The sequence below is a fragment of the Rhineura floridana genome, chromosome 9 (assembly GCF_030035675.1).
Source record: "Rhineura floridana isolate rRhiFlo1 chromosome 9, rRhiFlo1.hap2, whole genome shotgun sequence".
NCBI lineage: Eukaryota > Metazoa > Chordata > Lepidosauria > Squamata > Rhineuridae > Rhineura > Rhineura floridana.
Window position 1 is genome coordinate 52518203 of NC_084488.1, and position 13541 is coordinate 52531743.

The window sequence follows — 13541 nt, forward strand, 5'->3', positions numbered from 1 at the left end:
ATTAAATTACTGGTAGTATGAGACAATATTAACATTCCTGAAAATGGTTCCTCGCTGGGTAAAGAATAATGTGATCCTATGCATGTCCACTCAAAAGTAAGTCCATTGAATTATAATGGCTTTATTCCCACGAAAGTGGGTCTAAGATTGCATCCTAAATGTATATATTGGTGTGGAAAAAGATTGAAAACTACAAACTATCTCTTTTATGGCTGAGCACCTATTACTGGACAGTGTGGTGTAGTGGTTAAGGTGTTGGACTACGACCTGGAAGACCAGGGTTCGAATCCCCACATAGCCATGAAGCTCACTGGGTGACCTTGGGCCAGTCACTGCCTCTCAGCCTTATGAAAACCCTGTTCATAGGGTTGCCATAAGTCGGAATCGACTTGAAGGCAATACATACACTGGAATATGCTTTATTATAAAGTTTGCATTGCATGTTGTCAACTCATATCTTATATTCCATTATGTCAAAAATCTTTATTGTGCACTAAGAGAAGTGTGGTGTAGTGGTTAAGGTGTTGGACTGACCTGGGAGACCAGGATTCGAATCCCCACGCAGCCATGAAGGTCATTGAGTGCCCTTGGGCCAGTCACCCAGTGGGAAAGTAATGACTCTGAGAATTTAATATCTAAATGGCAAACCAGAAGGTACTAAATAGATTGTGTAGTATAATTATGAGTATCAACTCTTCTGGCAATCCATGCCAAAGCAAATGGGAAAGCTATCTAAGGTATGAGACTCCTTTAGAGACATGCTGCTTCACAGGAAACCCTAAGTGCAAACCTCAAAGAAAGCTGTTATAAATTCCTTTTCCACTGGTATTTGACACCTGTACAATTGAATAAAATATATTCCTGAGTAAATTATAAATGCTGGAAATGTGGAGCAATAAATGCTGATATGCCCCATATATTTTGGGCTGCATTCAGACATAGGGTTTATTCTGTTAGTTTTACTGATTATAATGGTAGCACATCTGTTCTGTTTTCTAATGTTCCTTTCACACTGCAATACCTGTTGCATTATGGAACGTTGGCTTTTTGACTGATATACTGCCATGTAATGCTAAATTTCATTCACACCAGTGGGCATGCTGTAACACAACAATGAACATCATTGGACATGTTGCTACATCCATTCTGTACATGCATACTTCTGTTCCCTCATAATTTCCCCATGAAAATGGCAAGAAAGAACTGTATGCCAGTGCAGTATACTGTCCCAAATTTCATCACTTTACTCCTGCAATTCTGTGGGTTAATGGGGTTGCAAACAGATTTTTTTCTGGAAACAAGAAGAAAATGAGTGCTAAACTTCCAATATATTCTGCTAGCTTTCCAGAAGATTTTATGACATGTGAAAGATTAAATAAAATGCAGAAATTATCAGGTAAGGAAATGTTGGGAAAATGGAATGAACTCCTCTGAATGCAGCCTTTGTTTTGCCCCAGAATAAAAACCACCTGGGGCTTATCCAAATGGAGCGGGATAATCCACCATTTCCATATCCGGTTTGTCAGCTGATAGTCCTCACTTTTCACCTTTTTGTTCGCTGTTTCCCAATGAAAAAAAATGTCCCAATGAAATTCCCGATTTCAAACAGCAAATCGCATTTTTGCTGGTATTGGAAGGAGCGGATTTAACCCGCGAAAATGCGTGACACAGAGCGACGTCATTTGGACGACTGAAAAATAATAAGCACACATAGCGCACGTGTCACACATTTTTCAGTCGTCTGGATGAGCCCCTGGTTGGTTATTCTAAATGAAGTGAAAACCGTAACAGGTTATTCTTTTGGACATGTTAAAGATTTAATTTTACTTGATGACTGAGAAATGATAATCCATTTATTAACAGCTGTGTACATGACAGTCTGTGCCAATTGGAAAAATACCCAGCATTAGAAAAAATTATTTTTTGAGGGCTTGGAAATTAGTGAACATGGTAAAATGAACCAACATAATCAGGGTTAGGGGAGGTAGATGATCTAACAAATTATATCTTGAAAAATGGAATACTGATGTAACAAGATCCAAGAAAATACTGAGAAACATATAATATTAAGCACCTTGTAAAATATTAAGTTTCTGTTCTGATTTGTATACATATATTTATGAGTTCTTTATGTATTTATATACTGTATTAGTATTGGTTCAACATACTAATAAAAAAGAGGAAAGAAATGAAAAAATTTTTTGTAGATAGGCCATACTTTGGAAAAGTGTATAACTATGGAAAGCTGTATAACTTTAACAGAATTTATTTTACAGCCTGTGTCCTATATTCTTGAAATCAGCTGTACTATTAATGCACCAAGCTTTCTTGCCAATGGTGCAGATGAAGTCATTGTTTGTGGTTGCCATATGGCAGGAGGGCAGGTGTAGCAAACCTGTTGTCCTCTAGAGTAGATCTGGGGAACATTTTTTAGCGTGAGGGCTGCACTCCATTCTGGGCAATCTTCCAGGAACCACATGCCGGCTTTGGGAGGGGACAAAGGCAAAAGCAGGTGGAGCAGTGGATGTAAATTTTACCTTTGTACTCTAGGCTTGCTCCTACACAGCCAAATGCCTTCTCCTATCCAGACAAGCAAGAGGCATCATCACAGTTCAAGGACACATTTCAACTGGACAAAAACGTTAGAAGTGTGTGAAGCAGAACCAGTACAGGATTTGTCTGGGAAGGGGATGTGCCCTGGGGAGAGTCCCAAGCTCTAGACCGAGAGGCTTGGAGGGCTGAATTTGGTCCCCAGGCCTGAGGTTCCCCACCCCTGCTATAGATGTTGCTGTTCTACAACTTCCATTATCCTCTGACCATTGGCCATGTTGTCTGGGGCTGAAAGGAGCTCAAGTTCAACAGAATTTTATCAGGGATTTTGATGATTAAGCGATATAAACAAACATCTGGAGGGCCAAAGTTTTTCCACCACTGCTATAGGTGCTCCTTTCTTTGGAAATTCTTTGAAGTTGTCTCACATTTACTATCTCATGCTAAATGCTGATGATGGAGCCATTTAACAGCTTCACTAGCACACAAACAATGGGGCTGCTGAGTACTGATCAGTTATGGGTCTTTTTCTTGATAATGCCAGAGAATAGCTCCCTTCGCACACTCAGTGAATGCGCATAATGATGGTGAAGACTGAGAACATGGCAGCAGTATCTGTCCCAGCCTAAAGATATTCCTTTTGAAGAGCCTCTATATGTACAACTGTACAGACCGAGAGTTCAATGTGATTGGAAACTGGGCATTTCAGATTGCAAGGTGAAAGCATATATAACCATGCATATAGTTGTATGGATGGGACCGTTCATACCTTAAAAATGAGCATGCATAGGTTTAGGATGGGAACAGCCATCATGATCCCCTTTTCCTCACCTCACCATGCGCTCTTTGAAAGTTGTGAATGATTTGAACTTAAATCAAGAACGTAATAAAAAACGTGTTATTTCTTTCTTCCAGTGCACAGGAGAGGTGGGTTACAAATACAGATAAGTTCAGGAACCATTCCAACTATAAGATGTAAGATCCAACAGAAATGGATGGATGGTTTCCATTTGTAGTTGATTATCTGTGTAAATAAATGCTGGATTCCAACATTCCACCAAACACTGCCATCATTCTATTCCAGGGCTTGATGCTCCCTGGTTCCTATTGAATTCTAATGGCTGCTATGTGGGACAGTTGATAGGAAACCTAAACCTCATTTAAAACACTGGATTCACTAATGCAGGGGGAAAATTTTATTTCAACTGTTGATGTCCCCAAGCACATCCCTTAAGTTTTTCACAGAACTGAATGACTGCCATTCACTCCCATGGGAAAAGGTGAAGTACTGCACTTGATGACTATCAATATATATCTCAAACTGAGTTTGCACAGTGGGTTTTGCCTACTTTTTCCCTCCCCTTTGAGAGCCTTCTACTCTCACCTTTGGTGTTTGGTAATACTAACTTAAAAATAAGAAGTAGTTAGCTTCTCCATGCAGTCATCATTGGCAATGTTCAGTTATTTTTTTCTGAAGAGTAGTTTAAATTCACTGGCATCCTTCTCCAGTGTAATACAAAATAGATTATATTTACAAGAACACAACAATAAATCTAGTTGTGCCAAATCCTTGAGTCATCAGGGATTATAGGACAATTTGTACATCAACTCAATTTTAATGTTTATTAAATCTGGCTATAATGGGAAGAGGGCCAGATTGCACGCAACACTTAACTTCCATAATAACTTTGTCAAATAATAATGGGAGAGATAAGATATTAAATGAAGAATTTAACGCTAAAATCACATGTATGATAAATGAAAAACTGTGCAGTCAATTAGCTATCAGTAAACTGGTTAAATAAAATGGAAAATGGACTGCCTTCAAGTCGATTCTGACTCATGGCGACCCTATGAATAGGGTTTTCATGGTAAGTGGTATTCAGAGGTGGTTTTACCATTGCCTTCCTCTGAGTCTGAGAGGCAGTGACTGGCCCAAGGTCACCCAGTGAGCTTCATGGCTGTGTGGGGATTCGAACCCTGGTCTCCCAGATCGTAGTACAACAAAGCTAGTGTTATTTATTTATTTATTTACAGTATTTATAACCTGTTGCTCCATGAATAATTTCAATTCCAAAGCAGGGAACAAAGTAATAATCAGAAAAAATATATAAAAATTGCAAAATTATATAAACAGGTCCAATATACAATCCTGTCAGAAGGCAGGCAAGCAAAAGGACAATAAAGACAAAAAGTAAAGCTTCCAATTTCACCAAGGCAGAACCAAACACAGGACATTCAAACAGATTAAACAGCCAATGGTCTTAACAACATCTACCCCATTTATCAACTATGGCAGCACACTCACACCCCTCCGCCAATGTGGTGCCAGCAGACTCTCATTCTGTGACTTTTTAGCAACGTAACACCTTTCACCCCTACTTTCCAACTTACTCTGAGTGATATGAATCATTGTCCACAAGTAGGTTTGGTGCCTGCAGATGGCCATGTTGGGCACTGGTGGAGGGCCCCTGAAGCTACCTGAGGGTCCTTGAGGCAGGGAGGGTGGAGCTTCTGTTCCATGATCCCCATCCAGTATCGGGTCATGGAATGTGACTGGATGGTGGTGTGGATTGCAGAGTGGGAGCTCCACTATAGCAGGTGTCATCACCACCGCATATATATGCAGCTGGTGCACCCTTAAATATGCCATGTCGCACCTCCTGTTGTGTTGTTGCTTGCCTGCCATCACCCAAGATGCTGACAGGGGCAAGTTGACACCCCCACTGCCATCTTGGGTGATGGCAGGCATGTGCGCTGTCACAGCACCACAAAAGGTAGCACGACTGGATGTATTAAAGCACACGCATGGGCCTGTCGCTGTCTGGTGCCCAAGGGCCCATGGCAGTCTGGTGCTTGTCCTCTCCACAAGCATCCATAGCAAGACGTTCCCACCCCTTGTCCATAGTAGCAACAGAGCAAAACACAAACACAAAAGAAAAAAGTGGCAATCAGCCACAGCTGGTGTTCCTCTCCCCTTCTTGGTCCCAACCAAACTCACGGGCCTCAAGGTCAGCAAGGATGCTAGGGAGGGACATGCAGGTGGATTTGCTGGCCTCTTCTATCTCTTTCCTCCTTGTCGACCAGCACAAACCACATTTGGTGTCCTCCAATAAGACCTGATGTAATAAATGTTCTTATTATTGTAGTTATGGCTACTTTAATACAATCAGATGGAGCAGAATTTAGGGTTCTTCCCTAAGTAACTTTAGGACAGCCAGGGGAATTAGTTTTGAGTCCCAACCTAAAATACAAGGAAGAATTCAGGACATACCCACTCATCCACTGTAGCAGAAATGAATGGCCTTGGTATTCTTTTTGAGGTTGCCAACACTGACAAAAATATTTCGAAAGGACATTGCTTTCAAAAGAAAGAGCTGTCTGCAGACTGTGGTGGCAGTGACTGCATATTCTACTAATATTCTACTAATATACTGAAGCTTCATCTTCAATCTTTGGCTAAAAAGAAGTTATCCAAAAGAATCATTGCAGCATAAATATTGTTTTCAGTAATATTCTAATATAAAACTTGCAAAATTATAATTTAAATTAATAGAAATACTGGATAAGACTATGAGATATCTCAAATACCAACTTGGCCAACTTCCTCTAAGACAGCGTTACCCAACCTTTTTCAACCCAATGCCCCTTTGCAAATCTTTGTGTGCCTCAGATTAAATATATGCCAATGCTTCCTATTCTTCCCTTAAAATATGAGTAATGCATAAAAGGTATTTTCAATTATTACTGATAGTTTTTATCATGCCTTTTTATTGCACTTAGATTACATATTGAATTCTTAGTATGATTTATTAATATACATACATAGTTATAGAAAAGTAAATAAAATGAGATTTATTATAAAATACTAGTGTGATCCTTGAGCTTGATGAGTTTTGGCTAACTTCACAATATCTGGAGTATACTTGGATAGTAATAGTCTTAAGTCACCACGACTAACAATATCCAAACGGTTTCGATTCTTCACTAGTATGCAATTCACTGCACTAAATCCTAACTAATTAAGTCCACACAGTATGAACCAATAGAATACACTGTGATACTTAACAACAAACTCAGTCAGTTTACCAGCATTGTTTCATTAAACAAGTTCATTTAAACATCACAGAAACAACGGGTAGCGAGCGTGTCCCATTCCTGATGAAAACCAGCGAATAACTGACTGTCTGCGTCACCCATTTGCACACAGCACTCATCCGTTGGAAGAATGCGCCCTCCACCAATACACCCAACTTATCAAACACTCTCTTGTGATTGGTTCCAACATCCCTCAAGACAGCATCGGAACATTACCTAGTGCCGGGGCATGGCTAATATCCCCATTCCTTGATATGACACTGGCCGCTATTCAGAATTTCTTTACTAAAGAGCACACACTATTTATAGTGTTATTTCCATGAATTGAGACTATTAAATACATTCTAACTGGGGACAAAACAGTTTAAAAATTAATGATTTGTGTATTAAATAAAATTAAACTTAAATGCTTCAACTGTCGCATCAGACCGCTAAATGTTAATGCCCCCCTAATGAACCCAAATGCTCCCCTAAAGTTTGTAGTCACGCCAATGCCCCCCTGAAAGGCTGTAACGCCCCCCAGGAGGGCGCTGCCGCCCATGTTGGGAATCGCTGCTTTAAGACCTGTGATTCCTCAAACATGCTTAACTGTTCAGCATATTATCAGGTATACTTTAGCATTTATTTCAGTAAACAAGTCAGATCCATTTCATGAAATTGAAAAGTTCAATTTCTTTTTGCTATGCTTAAACACACCCACACCCAAAAATTGTTCTGCTCTTATACTCCAGGCACTGAGAGCAGCTTCACACCACATATTACTGGATCATTGACATGCAGTGGTATCCAATGAAGTAGTTCCATTAGCACAAGAATTTATGTTGCACAAGGAACTTCCTTCCCACTCCTTTCTTTGTGTGCCTTACTGTACAACCTCTCCAAATCTGTTCTGGAGAATTGGGGGGAAACCCTAGAACAGATTCAGGAGGAATGTGGGGAGAGAGGGAGGGGAAAAGTCCTTGTGCTAATGGAACTGCTTCACTGGTGACTATTCAACCACATGTGAATCTAAAGATGGCTGCTGTTCATATGTGATGGACAAATTATTCCATGAAAGGTTCAAATGACTAGGCTATTAAACGCCAATTGCAGTCATGGTGTAAATAAGATAGCACCAGTTTCTTGTATATGCTTTGCATCTCTTATCACTTTGTTAGATTCCCTATACTATGCAATGATCCAGGGTTTCAGAATTTCAGCTCTCTCTTCAGTACTTTCCCACAACACAGCAATCCTCTTATTTATCCCATCTGACTCATATAAGGCAGGTATGGGGAACCTTTGGCCCTCCAAATGCTGCTGAACTACAGCTCCCATCATCTCTGGCCATTGGCCATGCTTGCTGAGGATGATGGGAGTTGTAGTTCAGCAACATCTGGAGAGCCAAATATTCTCCACACCTGATATAAGGCACAGTTCTACTTGAGAAGAAAGAGAAACCATGTTTTTGCTTTCCATACATATTATGCTTTACTCCTCTTTTCTTGTCTTCTTCCTTTGACTTTATTTTACTTTTTCTCCCTTTCATCTTCTTTCTTCCAGCAGCGCTGAGTTGAGGAGGTCCCTTGGGAACAATAATTACACGTAGACTGTAATTGTGTTATAATGGCCACAACTTTATTGGTTATAACTTACAGAATTTGGCATGCCATAGGGCAGAGATTCAATCATCAGGCAACCCATCTGCTGGCCGATACCAACTTCCTTCTCTTCTTCCTTTTCCTTTCCAAGTTCCTGTCTTTTCTCTTTTTTCTCCCTTTCACCTTCTTCCCTCCTTTCTGTTTGTTTCTCTCTATCTAAGTTTCAGTATTAATGCTGAAGAGACTTCCACTGTGTTTGCTCTCTTGTTTGTTGAAAATGCAAGACCAGGATGGCAATGTTTATTAGGATCCTGGTTGACCTTGCCTTTGTTGGTGAAAATCCTGACTAAAAACAATTCAGTGTTATTACTTTCTAATTAGATATCCCTATACTTATAAAAGAATACTTTAATTAAAATGAGGAATGAAAATGAGCTACCATCAAATTATCATATTCATTTCCTTGGAAATGAGATTCTAGCACATCAATCATGCATATTAATTAAAAACAAAGTTCACTTTGTTCATGTATAATAGACTTCAGGTGTTGCTGTAGAGACTCCTCTGAGAATTGAAATGTGTGCGGTCAAGTCAATACACTTGATAACTTTGTTAGGTCTGTAAGTATTAATGAATAATATTAGCATATGTTGCACAGATAGTCAGCTTTTCTCATTTGTGTGTCTAAGCAAACAGCACATGGCTATAATGGTTCACCTGCAAATAAACTAGTAATGCTATTGTAGAACTTGGAAGTTGACAAAAATTGGAAGGTTTTATTTAACCAAAGATTTATTAACACAGATATTTGAGAGATGAACAATACCTGTTTTTAGGCTTTTGCCCAGCAGTATTTTGCAGAGCTAGGAAAAGCTTAGTGCAGGAATAGCCAATGTGTTGTAGATTACAACTCCCATTGTTCCTGATCATTAACCATGCTGGCTGGAGTTAATGGGAATCGTAGTCCACAGCATCAGCATCATCACCATTACTGCTACTACTACTACTACTGTTGTTGTTAGCATTTATCACCCACCCTTCACCCAAAGGTCCCAGGGCAGGTTACAACAATTTTAAAATACAGCATTTGTTTTTGTTGTTGCTACGTGCCTTCAAGTCGAGTACGACTTATGGCAACCCTATGAATCAGTGACTTCCAATAGCATCTGTCATGAACCACGCTGTTCACTTCTTGTAAGTTCAGGTCTGTAGCTTCCTTTATGGAATCAATCCATCTCTTGTTTGGCCTTCCTCTTTTTCTACTCCTTTCTGTTTTTGTCAACATTATTGTGTTTTCTAGTGAATCATGTCTTCTCATGATGTGTCCAAAATATGATAACTTCAGTGTCATTATTTTAGCTTCTAGTGATAGTTCTGGTTTAATTTGTTCTAACACCCAATTATTGGTCTTTTTTTGTGGTCTATGGTATGCACAAAGCTCTCCTCCAACACCACATTTCAAATGATCTTTCTCTTATCTGCTTTTTTAACTGTCCAACTTTCACATCTATACATAGATATTGGGAATACCATGGTCTGAATGATTCTGACTTTACTGTTCAGTGATACATCTTTGCATTTGAGGACCTTTTCTAGTTCTCTCACAGCTGTCCTCCCCAGTCCTAGCCTTCTTCTGATTTATTGACTATTGTCTCCATTTTGGTTAATGACTGTGCCAAAGTATTAATAATCCTTGACAAGTTCAATGTCCTCATTGTCAACTTTAAAGTTAAATAAATCTTCTGTTGTCATTACTTTGATCTTTTTGATGTTCACCTGTAGTCCTGCTTTTGTGCTTTCTTCTTTAACTTTCATCAGCATTCGTTTCAAATCATTACTGGGTTCTGCTAGTAGTATGATATCGTCTGCATATCTTAAATTATTGATAATTTAATTTTCAATTTTTACACTTCCTTCATCTTGGTCCAGTCCTGCTTTCCATATGATATGTTCTGCGTATAGGTTAAACAAATAGGGTGATAAAATACACCCCTGTCTCACACCCTTTCCGATGGGGAACGAATTGGTTTCTCCATATTCTGTCCTTACAGTAGCCTCTTGTCCAGTGTATAGGTTGCGTATCAGAACAATCAGATGCTGTGGCACCCCCATTCCTTTTAAAGCATTCCATAGTTTTTCATGATCTACACAGTCAAAGGCTTTGCTGTAATCTATAAAGCACAGGGTGATTTTCTTTTGACATTCCTTGGTCCGTTCCATTATCCAGCGTATGTTTGCGATATGGTCTCTGGTCCCTCTTCCCTTTCTAAATCCGGCTTGGACATCTGGCATTTCTCGCTCCATATATGGTAAGAGCTTGAGCATTACTTTACTTGAATGGGATATTAAGGCAATATTTTGATAATTACTGCATTCCCTGGGATCCCCTTTCTTTGGAATTGGGATGTATATTGAACACTTCCAGTCTGTGGGGCATTGTTTAGTTTTCTATATTTGTTGACAAATTTTTGTCAAAATTTGGACAGATTCAGTCTCAGTAGCTTGTAGCAACTCTATTGGTATGCCATCTGTTCCTGGTGATTTGTTTCTTCCAAGTATTTTAAGAGCAGGTTTCACCTCACATTCTAAAATTTCTGGTTCTTCATCATATGGTTCCTCAGTGAATGAATCTGTCATCCTGGCATCTCTTTTATAGAGTTATTCAGTGTATTGCTTCCATCTTCCTTTTATTTCATCTCAGTCAGTTAATGTGTTCCCCTGCTGATTATTCAACATCCCTACTCTTGCTTTAAATTTCCCTTTCATTTCTCTAATCTTTTGGAATAGGGCTCTTGTTCTACCCTTTTTGTTGTCCTCGTCTATTTCCCTATAATAACTATTGTAATAGTTCTCTTTCTCCCTACATACTAGTCGTTGTATTGTTGCATTTAGGGTTCTGACCATGTTTCTGTCTTCTTTTGCTTTTGCTTCCCTTCTCTCTTTAACAATTTTAAGAGTTTCTTCAGTCATCCATTGTGGTCTTTCTTTTTAACTAGAGGTATTGTCTTTTTGCATTCTTCCCTGATAATTTCTCTGACTTCATTCCATAGTTCTTGTGGTTCTCTGTCAACTAAGTTTAAAGCCTCAAACCTGTTCCTTATTTGATCTTTATATTCTTCTGGGAAGTTATTTAAATTGTATTTTGGCATTATGATTGCTTTGTTGATCTTCTTTAGCTTTACTCTGATTTTCAATATGACCAGTTCATGATCTGTACCACAGTCTGCTCCTGGTCTTGTTTTCGCAGAAGGTATGGAACTTCTCCATCTTCTGTTGCCAATTATATAATCAATTTGATTCCTATATTGACTATTTGGTGATGTCCACGTGTACAGTTGTCTTTTTGGTTGCTCAAAAAATGTTTTTGCAAGAAACAAATTATTAGCTTCACAGAATTCAATAAGTCTTACTCCTGCTTCATGTCTGTCTCCTAAGTCCCATTTCCCCACAACTCCTAGTTCTTCTCTATTTCCTACTTTTGCATTCCAATCCCCCATGATTATCAGCACATCTTGTTTTGGTGTGTGATCAATTTCTTCCTGTACGTCTGCATAAATCTTTCAAATTCCTCTTCTTCTGCATTTGCCATTGGAGCATAGACTTGGATGATGGTTATGTTAATAGGTTTCCTGTTAAATCTCACTGAGATCACTCGCTCAGACTTTGCGTTGTAGCTCCTAATTGCTTTTGCTACATCACTTCTCACTATTAAAGCAACCCTGTTTCTTCTTGATTTCTCATTTCCTGCATAAAATATTTTGTAGTTGCCTGATTGAAAATGTCCCATTCCAGTCCATTTTAATTCACTCACGCCAAATATTGTAATGTTGATACGTTCCATTTCTTGCTTGACAATTTCTAACTTTCCCTGGTTCATGCTTCTCACATTCTATGTTCCTATTGTGAGCATTGTACAACTCCAGACTCTCCTTTCGCATCTGTGCACATCAGCCTCTGGGCTTCCTTTCGGCTTTGACCCAGCTGCGTCATTAGTCACAGCACTACTCGTACTTGTCCTTTGTTCTTCCCTACTAGCTCGGTGAGTGCCTTCTGACCTGGGGGTCTCATCTTCCAGCACTATCTCATGTTGCATTTTGGATACTCTGTTCATAGGGTTTTCGTGGTAAGAGGTATTTAGAGGTGGTTTACCATTGCCTTCCTCTGAGTTTGGATGCATCTTAGTCTGGTGTTTCAGCTTTGACCATTCTGCCTTGGGTGCCCCTGCTAGGAGTCTAGCCTCTTGGTCTAGACTCCTGATGGCATTGCTCTCAGCTTCTTCAACACACATTTAAAACAATTTAAAACCACCTACAGTCACAAAATAGGGTGGGTCCTAAAATATATATGCCTTAGCGTCAAAGGCCAGGTTAAAGAGATGCATCTTCTGGAGGGTACCACATTGACTGCTCATGGTCTAGTATGATGTTTGGCTAATTTATTTATTTATTTATTACATTTATATACCGCCCCATAGCCGAAGCTCTCTGGGTGGTTTACAGCAATTAAAAACAATAAAAACAAATATACAAATTTTAAAACACAAAAAACCATTTAAAACACAATTTAAAAAAATTAAAAACAATTTAAAAACACATGCTAAAATGCCTGGGGGAAGAAGAAAGTCTTGACCTGGTGCCGAAAAGATAACAGTGTTGGCGCCAGGCGCACCTCATCGACAAGATCATTCCATAATTTGGGGGCCACCACTGAGAAGGGCCTCTCCCTTGTTGCCAATTCACACTTGGCAGTGACCACTACATAACTATATCACAGAATAAGAAGAGTAGGCTTATTATGATATTTGATGGGCACTTAGAAGAGAGGTAGCTTTGGGATAAGCCAAATCTCAGGAGACTGAATGAAGGCAAAAGTGATGTAGAAAATCAGAATGAGCAACAGGAATGGGTAGCATGACTGATACCCGAAGCATAAACATACAACAGTGAAAGTGGCTTTACTTGTTCATGTCTGTAAGAGATTTCTAACCATGCTCTACAAACATGGGGTTTAGATACTGAAAAATCCAAATATCTGCTTGAACCATTTTATATGGCTGGGGGAGAGAACATAAATAGAAATATTAACTACCTCTGTTTAAAATAACAGTTAAAGTCGTAGTACATCCCACTGTTTTTAATCAAAGATGTAAATAAATACAGTTAGAACTTTAGGATACACATTTTTCAGATCAACAGTACCAGTTTTGGTGGCTTGCCTTTCCAGTTTTGCACACTGAGACCACACTCCTAAGCATGGGACTTAATTAGCTTTAGGATGCAGAAATCTTTATTACATGCAATAAAATAACTTCTA